Genomic DNA, 17,214 nt, shown 5'->3' on the forward strand with positions numbered 1-17,214 from the left:
ACATTCAGACGGAAAGCCTACCATCTTTGTGGCTAGAACAAGAGGACAGAGCTGGGGCAACCAGGACTGCCAGGGAGTAAGGTGGGAACTCCAGAAAGAAGACAGTCAGTGAGGAAGACCTCAAGTTCTCTGCATAAACTCTGCCCAAGAGCCTGGCTGGCACCTGAACCATACATATGGGGCAAACTGAAAGTGGTCTCTGCTGGGATATGAGCAACCAGCAGCATAGGCATGACCAAGATGGCAGTCTGAGTCTCAGCAAGTGTCTGCTAAAGCAAAAATACCAACATTAGATGGATGAACAGAACAGGATTTACAGTCTTAAAACGACACTCATAATGCCCAGGATATAATCAAATTATTCAACATATGGAAGGTGTTCATCATCGGGGCAAAAACAATCAGAAGTTATCAACTCAGATAGTGGGATGGCTCGACACAGACTTTAAAGCAGCTATTATAATTAGGCTCAATTAGGTTAAAAATGCTCAGGTTGGATAAAGGTATAGAAAATCTTATCAGATACACAGAAAACATAATGGAAAACAAGTGGAAATTTTAGAACTAAAATATACAACATCTGAAATTTAAAAATTTACTGGACGAACTTAATAACAGACTGGGGATGAAAGAGGAAAGAATTAGTGACCAATGAAATTAGATTAATATAGATGATCCAATGATCCAATCTCAAAAAGAGGAAAAAGATAAAGAAAAAATGAGATGCAGGCATCTTTGGGACAATTTCTTTTTTTTTTTTTTTTTTTTTTGAGACGGAGTCTCGCTCTGTTACCCAGGCTGGAGTGCAGTGGCCAGATCTCAGCTCACTGCAAGCTCTGCCTCCCGGGTTTATGCCATTCTCCTGCCTCAGCCTCCCGAGTAGCTAGGACTACAGGAGCCCGCCACCTCGCCCGGCTAGTTTTTTGTATTTTTTAGTAGAGACGGGGTTTCACCGTGTTAGCCAGGATGGTCTCGATCTCCTGACCTCATGATCCACCCGTCTCGGCCTCCCAAAGTGCTGGGATTACAGGCTTGAGCCACCGCGCCCGGCCATCTTTGGGACAATTTCTAAGGGCCTAATACACAGGTAGTTGGAATCTCACACGAGAGAACAAAGAGAGTGGGGCAGATAATGTTTTTGGAAGCAGAAGGCTTTCCAAATTTGGTGAAAGACATAAATTTACAAATTTCAAGAAGCTCCACAAATTCCAAATATGATAAATATGAACTCATAGCAAGGATACTATACCACACACTTGTGAATAATCCATGGGTCAAAGAAGTCAGACTCTCTGGTCTGACATGTAAAGGGCCTGGAAGGTGTCACTCCCATCCTCACAGCAGCAACACCAGCAAGAAAATCACAGCTGAAAATCACAGCTCTGCTTAGACCCATCAGAAAGCTGAGATCACAGGACACACTGCTGCCCCCAAACTGGAGAGGCAGATAGGCAAATGCAGAGAATCACAGTTTACCAGGAAGAGAAGGTGATACGTTCCTGCAACTGATACGTTATGCCTGGCTTTTAAGAAAAAATACTGGAGTCCCCTCCTTATCCTCAGGGGACACATTCTGAGACCTCAGTGGATGCCTGAAGCCTTGAATAATACTCAACCCTATCTGTATTGTTTTTCCCTTTACACATGTACCAATGATCAAGTTTAATTAGTTAGGCAGAGTAAGGTTAACCATAATAAAACAGAACAATTATAACAATAAACAATACACTGTAATAAAGTTATGTGAATCTGGTCTCTCAAAGTGTCTCACTGTACTGCATTCATCTGCTTTTGGATTACAGTTAACTGTGGGTAACTGAAACCATGGAAAGTGAAGCCACAGGCAAGGGGAACTATTGGACAGGCATGTTAACAGACACACACACGGTGTGAAGAGCAAGAGGGACTACTGGACGGGCATGTTAACAGACACACACAGTGTGAAGACACAAAGTGAGGCCTCAGAACCAGATTAGGATATGGCGAAGGTTTTAGAGTTACCAGCTTGGGAGCTGAAATAACTAATTAATATGAGGGTGCAAATGGAAAGGTGGACAGATGGGAACAGAAGCAAGAGATATGCACACTCCAGGAGCGGTACCCAGACATGCCAAAATCAAGAAGAATTCACAAAATAAATCAGAAAGTATTCTGAACTTAAAGACAATGTTAAAGTATCAATACTTTTATCTTGAGATGTGGCTGCTACAGCACTTAGGAGAGAAATCTGTTGCTTTACATGCTTATATTAGGGCTGGGCATTGGGGCACACACTTGTAACCCCAGTAGTTTAGGAGGCCGAGGCAGGTGGATTGCTTGAGGTCAGGAGTTCAAGACCTGGGCAACATGGCAAAACCCTGTCTCCTCAAAAAACAAAAAACAAAAAACAAAAATTAGCCGAGTATGTTGGCACATGCCTGTAGTCCCAGCTACTCAGCAGGGGGAGCTGAGGGGGGAGGATCACTTGAACCCAGGAGGCCGAGGCTGCAGTAAGCCAAGACTGTACCACTGCAAGCCAGTACAGGGAACAGAGCAAGACCCTGTTTCAAAGAAAAAAAATCTTATGGAAGAGAAAAAATGATCAAAAATCACTGACCAAAAGGTACTACCTCCAAGAGCTTAATGAACAGCTCTTTAAACCCAAGGTAAGTAGGAGAAAGAAAGTAACAAAGATGAGATAACGATGAAATGGAAAATGAATTTTGCAATAGATACAACAAGGCCAAATGTTGGTTCTTTAAAAATGTCAACAGAAGCCAGGCGCGGTGGCTCACGCCTGTAATCCCAGCACTTTGGGAGGCCGAGGCGGGTGGATCACGAGGTCAGGAGATCGAGACCATCCTGGCTAACACGGTGAAACCCCGTCTCTACTAAAAACACAAAAAATTAGCCGGGCATGGTGGCGGCGCCTGTAGTCCCAGCTACTCGGAGGCTGAGGCAGGAGAATGGCGTGAACCCGGGAGGCGGAGCTTGCAGTGAGCCGAGATTGCGCCACTGCACTCCAGCCTGGGTGACAAAGTGAGACTCTGTCTCAAAAAAAAAAAAAAAAAAAAGTCAACAGAATTGATAACCACCTAACTAAGGGAATTAAGAAAAAGAAAAAACAAATCTCCAGTATCAGGAATGAAAAAGTTATACTATAGCTCCTTCAAACATTGACAGGTATTAAGAGAATGTTCCAAACAACTTTATGCTAACAGATTGGACATCTTAGATGAAACGGACATCTTAGATGAAACGGACAAATTGCTTTAAAAAATTTAATTTCCCAAAATGGATACTGTATGAAATAGAAAATTTGAATAGCCTTTAAAAAACTGAATTTGTTCTAAAACAACGACAACAACAAAACTTCCCCAAAGGAAAACTCCAGGCCCAGATGGCTTCACTAGTGAATTCTATCAAACACTTAAAGAAAAAACACTAACTAACGTGAACTTTTTCAGAAAATCAAGAGGAAGAAGTAATTTCCAACTCCTTTTTGAGGCCAGCATCATCCTGGTACCCACACTGACAAGATTACCAAAAAAGAAAAATTACAGACCAACCCTCCCTTGAAAACAGACACAATATCTTTAACAAAACTTTAGGAATTTAAACCTAACTACATAAAAAATGTCATTAGAAGATAGACACTATTTTAACAAAATAAGGAAGAAAAAAATATGAATGTTTCAATAGATGCAGAAAAAACAAACATGAAAAAATTCAACACAGGTTCAGGGCTTTAAAAAAAAGCCTGTCTCACCAGACGACAAATAGAAAGGAACTTCCTCAGTTTGATAAAGGGCATCTATGAAAACCCTGCAACTAACATCCTAAATCATGGTGGAATACTGAGTACTTTTACCCTAACACTGGGTATAAGGCAAGGACGCCACTTCTACTGCTTCTGGTCAACGCTAAGTTAGAAAGACTAACAGCAAAAAGCAAGACAGCAAGCAAGCGAACAAATGAAACAAATAAAAGACCCAGGGACTGGAAAGCAAGAAATAAAACAATCTGCAGATTGCCTAACTGTTCAAACATAAAATCCTAAGGAAGCTATAAAAAGGCTAGCAACAGAATCAGTGAGTTTAGCACATTCACAAGATACAAGATTAATGTACGAAAATCAAGTATTTTTTTTATATACTGCCAATAAACCAATGGAATATAAACATTTTAAAAACAATTCCATTTTTAATAGTACTAAGAAACATGGAATATTTTTTGCCATAACTTTTCATCTTGAAATAATTATAGATACACAGGAAGTTGCAAAGATTGCATAGAGAGGTACCGGTGGGCCTGCGATGCACTTTTCCCAGTGGTTACATCTTTTGTACTTATAATAACACAATATCAGAACCAGGGAACTGACGTTCGTACAATGTGTGTGGTTCCATGCACTTTGTCACCTGTCTAGATTTGTGTAACCACCACTGCAATCAACAGACAGAACTGTCCCACCAGAACGGTCCCCCTTGTGTTACCAATTTAGAGTCACGGCCATCCTCCTTCCACCATCCCTAATCCCTTGGCAACCACGAATCTGATTTCCATCTCTAGAATGTAGAGTCACCGATCTGTTTTCTGTTCCTATAGTTTTGCCTTTTCTAGAGTACTTAAAGTGAAACCATACAGCATGTGGCTTTTTTTTTTAAGACAGAGTCTCACTGTGTTGCCCAGGATGGAATGCAGTGGCATGATCATGGCTCACTGTAAACTCTCCTCCCAGGCTTAAATGATCCTCCTGCCTCAGCCTCCCAAGTAGCTGGGACTACAGGTGCACGCCACCACACTTGGCTAATTGGCTATTTTTATTTTTTTTGTAGAGATGGGATCTTGCTATGTTGCCCAGGCTGGTCTTAAACTCCTGGGCTCAAGTCATCCTCCTGCTTTGGCCTCCCAAAGTGCTGGGATTACAGGTGTGAGCCCTTGCGCCTGGCAGCATGTGGCCTTTGGAAGCTGGTTTTTTTTTTCACTCAACATAATGCCCTTGGGATCTGCTCACACTGTTGCATGTGTCGGTAGCTTGCTCCTTTTTACTGCTGGTAGAATTCCATGGTCTGAACGTGCTGCAGTTTATTTAACCATTTACCAATCTAGCGACGTTTTGGCTGTTTCTGTATTTTAGCTATTACACACACAGCTCTGTGAACACTCACGTACAGGTGTGGTGTGGATATGAGTTTCATTCCTCTAGGGCAAATGCCCAGGAGTGTGACTGCTGGGTTGTATAAGCGTATGTTTTTTTTTTTTTTAAAGAAACTGCCAAACTCTCTTCCAGAATGGTTGTACCCTTTTACCTCCCCACCAGTGATGAACGAGACCCAGTTTCTCAGTATCCTTACCCGCGTTTCTTATTTTTACTATTTCTACTGTATCTGTTCTAATAGGTATGCAGTGTTATCTCCCGGCATCTGAGTCTGCATCTCCCTTGATCGGCAGTGACTCAATGCCTGGAGGGCCTGGATGTCTTCTCGTGCTTATGTGCCATCGGCATGTCCTCTTTGGTGAAATCACTTCATATCTTTTGCTTATTTTCTGCTTGTTTTCAGACTGTTGAGTATTGTTTTGAGAGTTCTATTCTCTAGATAATGAGTCCTGTGTCAGATAAGCAGTCGGCAAATACTTTTCTCCCAGTCTGTAGCTTGTCTTTTTTTTTTTTTTTTGAGACGGAGTCTCTGTCTGACGCCCAGGCTGGAGTGCAGTGGCCAGATCTCGGCTCACTGCAAGCTCCGCCTCCCGGGTTCACACCATTCTCCTGCCTCAGCCTCCCGAGTAGCTGGGACTACAGGTGCCCGCCACCTCGCCTGGCTAGTTTTTTGTATTTTTTAGTAGAGATGGGGTTTCACCGTGTCAGCCAGGATGGTCTCGATCTCCTGACCTCGTGATCTGCCCGTCTCAGCCTCCCAAAGCGCCCGGCCTGTAGCTTGTCTTTTCATCCTCTTATTAAGAGGATCTGGGCAGGGTGCGGTGGCTCACCCCTGTAATCCCAGCACTTTGGGAGGCCAGGGCAGGAAGATCCCTTGAGGTTAGGGGTTCGAAACCAATCTGGGCAACACAGTGAGACTTCATCCCTACTTAAAAAAAGAAAGAAAGAAAATTAGCCGGGTATGGTTTTGCGTTCCTGTAGTCCCAGCTATTAGGGGAGGCTGGGGCAAGAAGACTGCTTGAGCCCAGGAGACTGAGGCTGCAGTGAGCTATGATCACACCATTACACTCCAGTCCGAGCAACAGAGTGAGACCCTGTCTCAAAAGGAAAACTTTTGCAGAGCAAACATTTCAAATTTTGTTGAAACAAAAATGATCTTTTCTCAAAACTGGATTTCTTTTAATGGACCACTAGGGTGTCATGTCTAAGAATTCTTCACCAAGTTCTAGGCCCCAACGAGTTTCTGCCGTGATCTTCTCTCAGGTTTTAGAGTTCTGTGCTTTACATTGAAATCTGTAACGCAGTTTGAATTAATTTTGTATAAGAGATTTAGGTCAAGGTTCACTTTTTCTTCCCTACAGAGACAGTTACTCCAGCACCCTTTGTTGAAAGGGTGACCTCCTTCACTGAGTTGCTTCTGCCGTTGGTTGCAATCAGTCGGGCGTGCTGGTGAGGAGCGACCCACGGCTCTGTCCAGTGACCTCGTGTCTCTCCCTGTGCCGGCACCACCCAGGCCTGAGCACTGCAGGCAGACAACAGGCCTTGGCATCAGGGAGAGTGGCCACTCCCACTTTATTCTTTTTCAAACATTTTTGGCCATTCCAGTGCCTTTTCAGATAAATTTTAGAATAATCACATCTATGTCTACAAAAGATCTTGCTGAGATTTTCATAGGAATTGTGTCAAATGTGTGTATCAATCAGAGGAGAACAGACATCTTGACAGCGTTGTTTTCCATGAACACAGCACGTCCCTCCATTTGTTTAGATCTCATTTCTTGAGTGTTTTGTGCTTCTTACCAAACAAGTCCTCTAGATGCTGTGTTAAATTTACACCACAGTATTTCATTTCTAAAATGACTGTTAATGGTATTGCATCTTAAATTTGTTTCCATGTGTCCACTGGTCATTGTTAGTCCATAGAAGTAAAATTTATATTTTGTATATGGATCTTGTATCCTGTGGCCTTGCTAAACTGACTCACTAGTCTATGACTTTTCTGGTAGATTCCTTGGGATTTTCTGTGCCATCTGCCAGCAGGAACAGTCATATTTCTTTTTCTCTGATATGTCTACCTTGTCTTTCCTTTTCTTGCCTTACTGCATTCGCTAAAACAGGAATTTTTTTTTAAAATGTGAAAAATTACTGAAAACTGCAGAACACTTGGGCAAAAAATTTGAAACTTAAATAATTGGAGGGTTATGTCCTATTCATGAACTGGAAGATTCCACATTGTTGTTTATGCTCCCCAAATCGATCGAGATTAAATCCCAGTCCCAATACAAATCCCAGCAGGCATTTTGTTTTGGTAGAAATTGACAAGCTCATTTTAAAATTTATCTCTTCACAACACCACAGAACAACAAACCATTTTATAAAAGAAGAACAAAGTTTTTATAATACCCAATTTCAACTTTCTAGAAAGTGGTAGGATTTAGCATTGGCAAAAGAAAAGACATATGGATCAACTGAATAGAAGTGAGAGTCCAGAAACAGGCCCCCACATATATGGCCAATTGATTTTTAAAAAATTGACAAGGTAACTGAAATGAAGAAAGGAAAGGTTTTCAACAAATGGTGCTGGAAAAACTGGTGATCTGCACAGAACTTAAAAAAAAAAATCTCTCATTTGGAGTATCAAAAAGTAAAAAAAAGGACATTGACTCTAAACATCTCCTATATAAATCTAATTCAAACTGGATCACTAAAACTAGACTTAAAAAACATAGGATGTCAGGTATGGTGGCTCACATTTATAATCCTACGAGTTCGAGACCAGCCTGGGCAACATAGTGAGACCTCATCTCTACAAAACATTTTTAAAGATTAGCCAGGTGTGGTGGCACATGCCTATAGTCCCAACTACTCAGGAGGCTGAGGCAGGAAGATCTCTTGAGCCCAGGAGGCTGAGGCTGCAGTGAGCCACGATTGTGCCACTGCACTACAGCCTGAGTGAGACCCTGTCTCAAACAAACAAAAATATAGGAGAGGATCTTTGTGATCTTGGGTCAGGAAAAGATTTCTGTGCTGTCAGAATTCTAAGATGAGCTTCAATGACACACGCCCCTGTCTTTCCCTGGAGTGTAGAAGGGACCTGGGAATATGATGGCACATCACTTTTGGGATTTGGTTACTTTCAAAGAGGAAGTGCTCTTGGGCCAGATGTGGTGGTTCATGTCAAGGTGGGAGGAACCCTTGAGCCCAGGAATTTGAGGTTGGTCTGGGTAACACAGTGAGACCTCATCTCTATTAAAAATTTTAAAAGTAGCTGGGTATGGCGGCACATGCCTGTAGTCCCAGCTACTCAGGAGGCTGAAGTGGAAGGTTCTCTTGAGCTGGGGAGTTTTAGGCTGCAGTGAACTGTGACTGTGCCAGTGGCACTCCAGTCTGGGCAACAGAGGGATACTCTGTCCCAAAGTGGGGAAAAAGGAGGTGATCTTGGCAGGCCCGATCTAATCAGGTGGGCCTTTAAAAAGAGGTGTTCTCCTGCTGACCTAGAAGAAAGCACACAGCCGTGCTGTGAAGAGGGGCCATGCGGCAAGGAAGTGAGGGCACCCCTAGGAGCTGCCGGCGACCCTGGCTGGCAGCTAGCAAGAAAACGGGACATCAGTCAGATGACTGCAAGGAAGTGAACTCTGCCAGTACCAGTGAGCTTGAAAAAGGATGACAAGCCTTAGATGAGAACATGGCCAGGTGCACCAGCTTCCAGCTTGCGAGGTCCCGAGCAGAGCACGTGGGGAACTCTGGATGCCCAGGTTCTTGACCCACGCACACTGAGAGATCATTACATCTGTGCTGTTTTAAGTTGCTAATTGGTGGTAATCTTTTCATCCAGCAACAGAAAACCTTTAGTATTTCTTAGGGCAAAATAACCATGAAGCGTAAAGGAAAACGTCATCTTCCCTGCACATCCTCAGCCCCAGGGACCTCTTGTACTTAGTACGTATTGAACGCTTGCTGAGTCAATGAAGACATGTGTTTTTTCAAACCTGACTTTTTAAATGGCAGCTGAAATATTTTTTCCTTTAATAGCTTAGTGGTTCTCTGACTCCTGTTCACTGTCCCCACATCTGAATAGCAATAATAGGGAATGATTCTTCCCTCCCCCTACAAATGGAGCTGCCTGGTTAACACAGAACACAAGCTCTACAGACCTCATAAATGTCTGGAAAACCTCTTGCTTGGGGATGAGTCACTCCCTAACTCAAAACCAACGGGATGAGTCAGCAGCTGTTGCTTCAGACTCTTTATGGAAAGCCCCTCTATTTTTACTACCCCTTCTTAAACAAAGACAAAAACCCCAAAACTCAGCATCTCCCAAACTATCGATGCTTACAGCATGAGAAATGAAAACACGGGGCACTTAAGAAAACAAGGCTTTAGGGCCGGGCGCAGTGGCTCACACTGTAATCCTAGCACTTTAAGAAAACAAGGCTCTGCAAACCCTTATCTCGTTCACCATCCGAGTGATGACATCCTCATACGTCGTGTGGCCTCTGAAAAGCTCCACTGCAGGCTTGCACGTGAAAGAGGGTGTAAAGGGCAGATACTGTCTCAGCAGTTCATGTGTTCTGTGCTGTCAGGATTCTAAGATGAGCCTCAATGACACACACCCTGTGCAATTTCTTCACCTGTAGCGTGGGAGGAAGCTGGAGTGTGATGGAACGTCTCTGCTGTGACTGGGCGACTTTCAGCTAAGCCAAAAGAAGGTGATCTTGGTGGGCCTGATCTAAACAGGGGAGCCTTCTTTTCTTTTCTTTTTTTTTTTTTGAGACGGAGTCTCGCTCTGTCGCCCAGGCTGGAGTGCAGTGGCGCGATCTGGGCTCACTGCAAGCTCCACCTCCCGGGTTCACGCCATTCTCCTGCCTCAGCCTCCCGAGTGGCTGGGACTACAGGCACCCGCCACCTCGCCCAGCTAATTTTTTGTATTTTTAATAGAGACGGGGGTTTCACTGTGTTAGCCAGGATGGTCTCGATCTCCTGACCTTGTGATCCACCTGCCTCGGCCTCCCAAAGTGCTGGGATTACAGGCATGAGCCGCTGCACCGGGCCATCAGGGGAGCCTTTCAAGGAAAGTGGCGGAACCCTTGAAAGGGTCTCGGGGGCCCCCACAGCATACCTGGAAGAACCCCTGTGCTAGAGAGGTTGGTGCCTGTGTAGCAGTGTGCCCCTCACGGCAGGGTCACAGCCCTAGGCTGGAAGCGACCAGTGCCCACCTCTCCTTCAGTGGATAATCAAGTGTACTTTACTCATCTAGTAGAACACCACAGAAGAATGGATACGAGAGTGTTATCACTGCATGTATCAACACGATGGGTCTCGGCCGGGTGCGGTGGCTCACGCCTGTAATCCCAGCACTTTGGGAGGCCGAGGTGGATCACCTGAGGTCAGGAGTTTGAGACCAGCCTGGCTAATATGGTGAAACTCCGTCTCTACGAAAAATACAAAAATTAGCTGGGTGTGGTGGCGAGTGCCTGTAATCCCAGCTACTCGGGAGGCTGAGGCAGGAGAATCACTTGAACCTAGGAGGTGGAGGTTGCAGTGAGCTGAGATAGCGCCATTGCACTCGACCCTGGGCCACGGAGTAAGACTCTGTCTCAAAAAACAAACAAACAAACAAACAAACAAAAACACAAATTAAAAAACCCATGATGGATCTCAAAATATAACGCTGAAGAAATAAGTCATAAAATGGTTATACTGTCCTTATTCACATGAAGTTAAACACAGGCAGAAGGAAACACAGTGCTAGCTGTAAGAACTCACACCTACCTTGTGCTTCCTATGTGTCTGCACTGTTCTAAGGGCCTCCCCCATATCACCTTCACTCTCACAACACTCGCGGTGTGTTATTACTGTTCTGTCCACGTGATAGATGGTAAGACTGAGACAAAGTGGTTAAATAATATGCCCAAGTGGTAAGTTACTACTGTTTAGGAATAGGTGGTAAAAAGACAAGTAAAAGGAAAGGAATAATTAGCCAAATATCAGAACACTGGTGACGCTGGGGTGGAAGCAGTGGTGCACAGGGGGTTTATGAATTACCATTGATGTTTTTCATCTGAGTGGCAGGTTCAGAGGTGTTTGTTCTTGCTGTTTCATGGTGTGCCTATTTTTTCAGACCCTCTTCTGTAGTCATACGGGATAGGAGAGAGGCATATATACTTCAGAATTTTAAAAAGAGCAAAAGAGGCCGGGTGCAGTGACTCATGCCTGTAATCCCAGCACTTCGGGAGGCCGAGGCAGGCGGATCACGAGGTCAGGAGGTCGAGACCATCCTGGCTAACACGGTGAAACCCCGTCTCTACTAAGAATACAAAACTTAGCCGCGCGAGGTGGTGGGCACCTGTAGTCCCAGTTACTCAGGAGGCTGAGGCAGGAGAATGGCGTGAACCCGGGCGGCGGAGCTTGCAGTGAGCCAAGTTCGCGCCACTGCACTCCAGCCTGGGTGACAGAGCTAGATGGCGTTTCAAACAAAACAAAACAAAACAAAACAAACAAAAAAAAAAGCAAAAGAGAAAAAACACGGAGTGAAGGGCATGAAAAAAACAGTCCTAAGGGCTGAGCCACTCCCTCCAGGCAGTTTCTGCAGTGGGCACAGATGCCGTCCAATGAGATTGTCCGCCCCTCTCTCAGAGCCCCACGGCCAGTTGAGGTCCTTTGAAAAGGGCTCTGCTCCCTGCTTTCTGCCACCCGCTCCTGCCAAGCAGGCTATGTGGGCTGGATGCCACCAGTGGCTTTGTCACATGACCACAAACGCAGGCATAAAAATGACAAGAACACTCAGCTTTAAAAGTATTTTTTTTAAATATAAAAACACTAGGATGTCAAGGTTGAGGAACTAAAGGTCAAGAGCTCAAAGGCCTCTGTTGGCAATGTATAGGTTGGGTGTGTGGACAGTCCCATGTGATGGACGTGCTTTCTTCCCATCGCCCGCCTCTGCCTGGGGAAAGAGTGGAGAGTGAGACACACCCAACGCATGCAGTGTCCAGGCAGGAGGACACACACCAGCACAGGCTGCTCAGGCTCGCCTCCCAGCAGCACTGCCTCTGGAGGTCCACAACCTGCTGTGTTCTGCACAGGCTCGACTCAACAGAATGCCTTACCAGTACCCCAGGGGGACACCAAGTCAGAGGATCTGAGCTGGCTCATTGCCAATCAGCCAGGAGATCAAAGCAATCAATGTCAGCAGTCTTTCCCGGACGCAATGGGAATCACCTGAGAACCACACAGTCCCTTCCGCCCGTCAAATCAACACCGTGGCTTCACTTCCTTCTGGGCACAGCCTATTCTTCATTCCAAAGACCTAAGACAGCGATGGCACCATGTCACATGAGGGCGGCCCTGACGAGCACTGCACAAGAGGCTGTGAAGACCTTCCACACACATCCCTAAAGCAGGACTGACCTGTCACTGTCCCTTTAAGCCTTCCCAACCTCCGCTCTCCAAATCCTTCTCCATTTCCTTCTACAGGCAGCTTATCCAGAGCTAAGTTTAGCTATGACCATTTCTAATCTTTCCTCTAGGGACAGCGTCGAGCTCCCTACTGCTGGGACCATCCCAGCTGCATGGCTTTACCAAATCACCAGAGGTTTGCTTGTCTGCAAGAGGATGGCGACACGAGGACCAGAAGTTGTCACATCCTCACAGCAATGTGGCTTCTCTGGTGGGGAGTGGGGGGGTTTGGCTGGTATCTTCCCCACTCCAGCTCCTCCTGTCCTTCCCACAGTCTTGACATGCCCAAGTTGCTTGCTCTCAGTCCTCACAGTCCGTGGCTCGTTTTGGGACAGCGTGTTGTTTTAGACCCAAAACGACATGTAAACGGAATTACGAATGTAGCTGGTATCTCACAGAAAGCATTTCCCACACACCTGGCTCTGGGCTGTGGGGCTCCTCTTAGAGTTATGCTGATGGGAGACAACAACAGCCGCCTCATCGAGCCACCAGGCACAACAGGGCGCAAACAAGCTCCCAGCACAACAGCCCCAGCTCTGCCGCTTTCCTGGCAATGGATGGCACAGCCCTCTCTGGGCCTCAGTTTCCTCTTCTATGAGGTCAGAGCCACTACCCCATGCTGGCAGAGCCGTCTGCTGGCTGTGCATGGATGGCACGGGGTGGGCACGCAGATGGCAGCTGTGATTTCCCTGAAACCAGACATCTGTGCCACACAGACTCCCAAGGACGGCTGACTTCATGGCAGAATGAGATATTTCAGAAGCTTAGTACAAATAAAGAAGAAAACCGGAAACTGTTTTCTAAAACCTGATGCAATTCAGGCAGACTAAAAAGAGCTGGAACGGACAGCATCGCCCTCCAGAATCATCACTACCTCATCTACTGAATTCCTAGGATGGAAACAGTCCCCACTTTACACAGGGCACGTTCCTGAACTGGCCTCTCAGGCCCGAACCCAAAGACAATTTCACAGGATTTACAATTTGCAGCTATTGGTTCTTCTTTGACCGAATCCTTGAATTTGCTTAAAAAACAATGAAGAATTGACAAGAAGGGCCACTGGAAAATGAAAAGAGCATTGGCACTGCTGTAACTAAAACGTGAAGAGAAGACCTACTAATGCTGCTTTCATACTCTAGATAGTGCTGAGTACCAAACAGCTCTTTAGATCAAAATGTAAAATTCAGCTTCCAGCTAGTCCAGTTTTCCCATCTGTTGTATCCACGGAATGCCCAGATGTAAGGGAAAAATGTGGAGTGTCCAGCCGCCCATCAGGCCAACCAGCACTGCAACCTAACTTCACTGACGCCTCCCAGCACTCACACAGAACACTCGCAGAGAACTGCGGCTCCATCCGCATTCCTTACCTTCATTACTGTGTCTACCTCCAGTCCCTCAAGAAAAAAAACTAAAGCAGCAGAGAAACCTGTGAAAACAAGACATGCCAAAAATACTGACTCAAAACACCAAAAGCTCTGACCCTGAGGTGGAGGGGTTAACACAGGTTTCGTTTCTAGGAGAAGTTATAAGGGCTTCACGTTCTGCACTGCTAATAAACACCCAACAGACCCTGACTTACGGTCGTCACAGAAGGTGCACACGGCAGGGCCGGCGCGCACCCACCACTCACGCCAGGCACTGCACAACTGCTGCTGGACACACACGATCCCGCTGAACCCAGACACGGTATGGCGGTTCCCACTTTCCTCACTGAGGAAACCACAGATCAGATGTTAACTTGGCCAAGGGCAAAAACGCTACTTAACTCTGAAGTTCAGGCTCTGGACCCACCTGTGTGCAGAGTGTGAGGTGTGAGTAGCCTAACTGTCGACTACAAAAGCAGTTCCACCAAGCCTAGTTCTATTCTGGAGTTAAATCCAATGACATTTCCTGAAAATTACACTTAAAAATCCAAAAATGGACAATAATCCCGTTCCTGATGAGATCCCAATGCCATGGAGCACAGAGCGGCAGGATGATGGAGGATAAATCATTTGGAAACCACGCTGCCCAGGCCAGAGGGAAGGGGGCCCCATGTCCTCCCTCCCACAGGAAGTGCACCAGGCCCGTCCTTTCCACTCAGGCTGTACAAAAGGAGGAGGAACACTCAGGGCGGCCTCCGATCTACCACACACCCAGTCAGCGCAGCTCCAAAGCAGGAGAGGGCCAGCTCTGAGCCCTGCCCATGGAGTCATTGGTGCTGTGGCTGGGAGAAGAGGCCACAGGCAGGACGCCCCAGACACTCCCGTGGGGCCGGTGCCAGGATCTCCTGTTCCTCAGAAAGAGCCCTTGTGCTGCCTCTCAGCTACTGCGGTTGCCGACAGCCCTGCCAGCCACAGGCCCAGGACTCAGCGTGCCATCCCTCCAGGACGTGGACCGGGGCTCCCTACCAGCCTTGAGTGAGAGACCACGAGCAGCCTCCGAAGTCATCTTCCTCTCTTCTCAGAAGCATTTCTCGAATATTCTGCTGACAAGAGGTCAGCAGGACTTCATAAGACACCCCAAAACACAAACACACACACACACACACACACACACACACACGGTCTCAATACAGTTCAGAGGACACATCTGCCTTCCCACGGCCCTTGGGAGGAGTGCTGTGAGGCTGAGACACAGCCCAGTTTGCTGACGGCACAAACGCCGGTGTGCCCTCGCCACAGTTTGTTTGCTTCATCTGGTGGAGAAGGCTGAGTTCCAGCTCAGGGAGCCCACAAAGGAGCTCTTCCTACGGCCCTGCCAACTGTCTGAGTAAAGGTCTTGTCTGGGAAAGCTCCCTGAGCTCCCTCATCCCCAGCAACAGTGCTGCTCTGTGGCTGAGGATGAAGCGCTGGTCCACGTCCCACGCAGTGTCTCAATTCTCAATGGTCCCATAATCTAAGGCTAGCTCGAAACAAAACACAATTATTTTAAAGTCTAAAATATGCAGAAAGAGCTGCAGTGAACACATTTACACTTCCCAAGGACAGGCATCTAAGGAAGATCCCTGATGCCAGTGTCCCTGTGCCTGCGTGCTGTTCAGTATTTATCATCACCGACTGTGCCATCATACTTCCAAATTTGGCATTTTCACTGACTACTCAGAATCAGCCTAAAAAAAAAAATCACATTAGTTACCTTTAGCCGTAAAAAATAAATTACCTTACCAAACAAATCAGGCTAAACAAAATGGTCCCGGCTTGTCACCAAAGGAGACAACTTCACTATAAGAAGAGCCTGGCAAAATCATGGCTCAAGGGAGAAAGTGAAGATTTCAATGAAATGACCTCTGTGAAAATGATTGGCCAAGAAATTAGAGATCAAACCTCAACCGGTAACCAAACTTCTTGATCAATTTCCGTGTCTTTTTTCTCTGCATTAGAAAGTGAGATGTGAAACAAATATCCAGTCAGTTTTCTTCCTTCAAGAACTGGTGCCTGCCATGAAGAACCTGGAACCGGGACCTCTGTGTGCAGAATGCCCCCCGCAGGAGTTGTCCCTCCTGGAACAGCCTGTGAGTGTAGGGACACACTTTTGGGGAACCTCCTTGGATCAATACTGGGGACTTGTTCGGGAACAGGCAAGTCACAAGTGAGCCACTGCACAACGAGCAGCAGGGGTCTCAAAGGGGACACTTGGAAGGTGCCAATAAATTGCTTCTCCAAGCAGCAGGTTTGCCACCTTCTGGGAGGATTCTGCTTGGTATTTCTGAAAATTCGTACAGCTCAGTAATAAAGTGAATTTTGCTTCATGAAGCTCAGTTATTAGCGTGTCAGGGAAGATACAATATTTTATGCATCTTATATTAAAATCAGATGAAGTTCTTTTTAAAAAGAGAATAGCCACTGAGAAGCCAAAAGTAAAGATTTTTAAAAACACACAGCAGAAAGCAGTTCCTGGTGAGCAGCCTCAGCGGAGTCTGAAATGATGGGAAAAGGAGGGAGATCTCAGTGCGGTGGAGGAGAGTTCACTCTGTGCTCCACTGTCACCGCCTTCGCAATTCTATACCAAGTTCACCGAGAAAGACGAGTCACTCCTCCCCAAAAATGGACCTTTACTAAAATCATCATCAAGCTCGCCATCATTAAAGCATCTGGATTCTTATATAACGTTGGATACGAAGGAAAAGGAAAAAATATTACTTATTATAGCAAAAATCACCAATAGAGCAAAATTCCAGCTCTTGTCAGCACCATTCACACATTTATCTTTCCTTTCAAACGCTGCATCTGAATGCTCACAGCAGCATTGTTTAAAAGTGGGAACAAACCGGGCAATCCCAGCACTTTGGGAGGCCAAGGAGGGCGGATCACTTGAGGTCAGGAGTTCGAGACCAGCCTGGCCAATATGGTGAAATCCTGTCTCTACTAAAAATACAAAAATTAGCTGGGTGTGGTGGCACGAGCCTGTAGCCCCAGCAACTCAGGAGGCTGAGGCACGAGAATTGCTTGAACCCGGGAGGCAGAGGTTGCAGTGAGCTGAGATCATGCCACTGCACTTCAGCCTGGGCGACAGAGTGAGACTCTCGTCTCAAAAAAAAAAAAAAAAAAAAAAAAAAAAAAAAGTGGAAACAACCCAAATGTCCATCACACAACTAGTGAAGAGGTAACACAAAATGTGGTTTACCCATACAACAGAACG

The 17,214-nt window shown here is 46.0% G+C and overlaps 1 protein-coding gene across 2 annotated transcripts in view; it reads right to left on the reverse strand.

Moving 5' to 3' along the window:
* The window catches only part of GNA12 (G protein subunit alpha 12), a 113,619-nt gene that overhangs the window by 14,571 nt on the left and 81,834 nt on the right, over window positions 1-17,214 (reverse strand). The gene's annotated exons all lie outside the window — the stretch shown is intronic.

The sequence above is a fragment of the Macaca mulatta genome, chromosome 3 (genome assembly GCF_049350105.2).
Source record: "Macaca mulatta isolate MMU2019108-1 chromosome 3, T2T-MMU8v2.0, whole genome shotgun sequence".
Lineage (NCBI taxonomy): Eukaryota > Metazoa > Chordata > Mammalia > Primates > Cercopithecidae > Macaca > Macaca mulatta.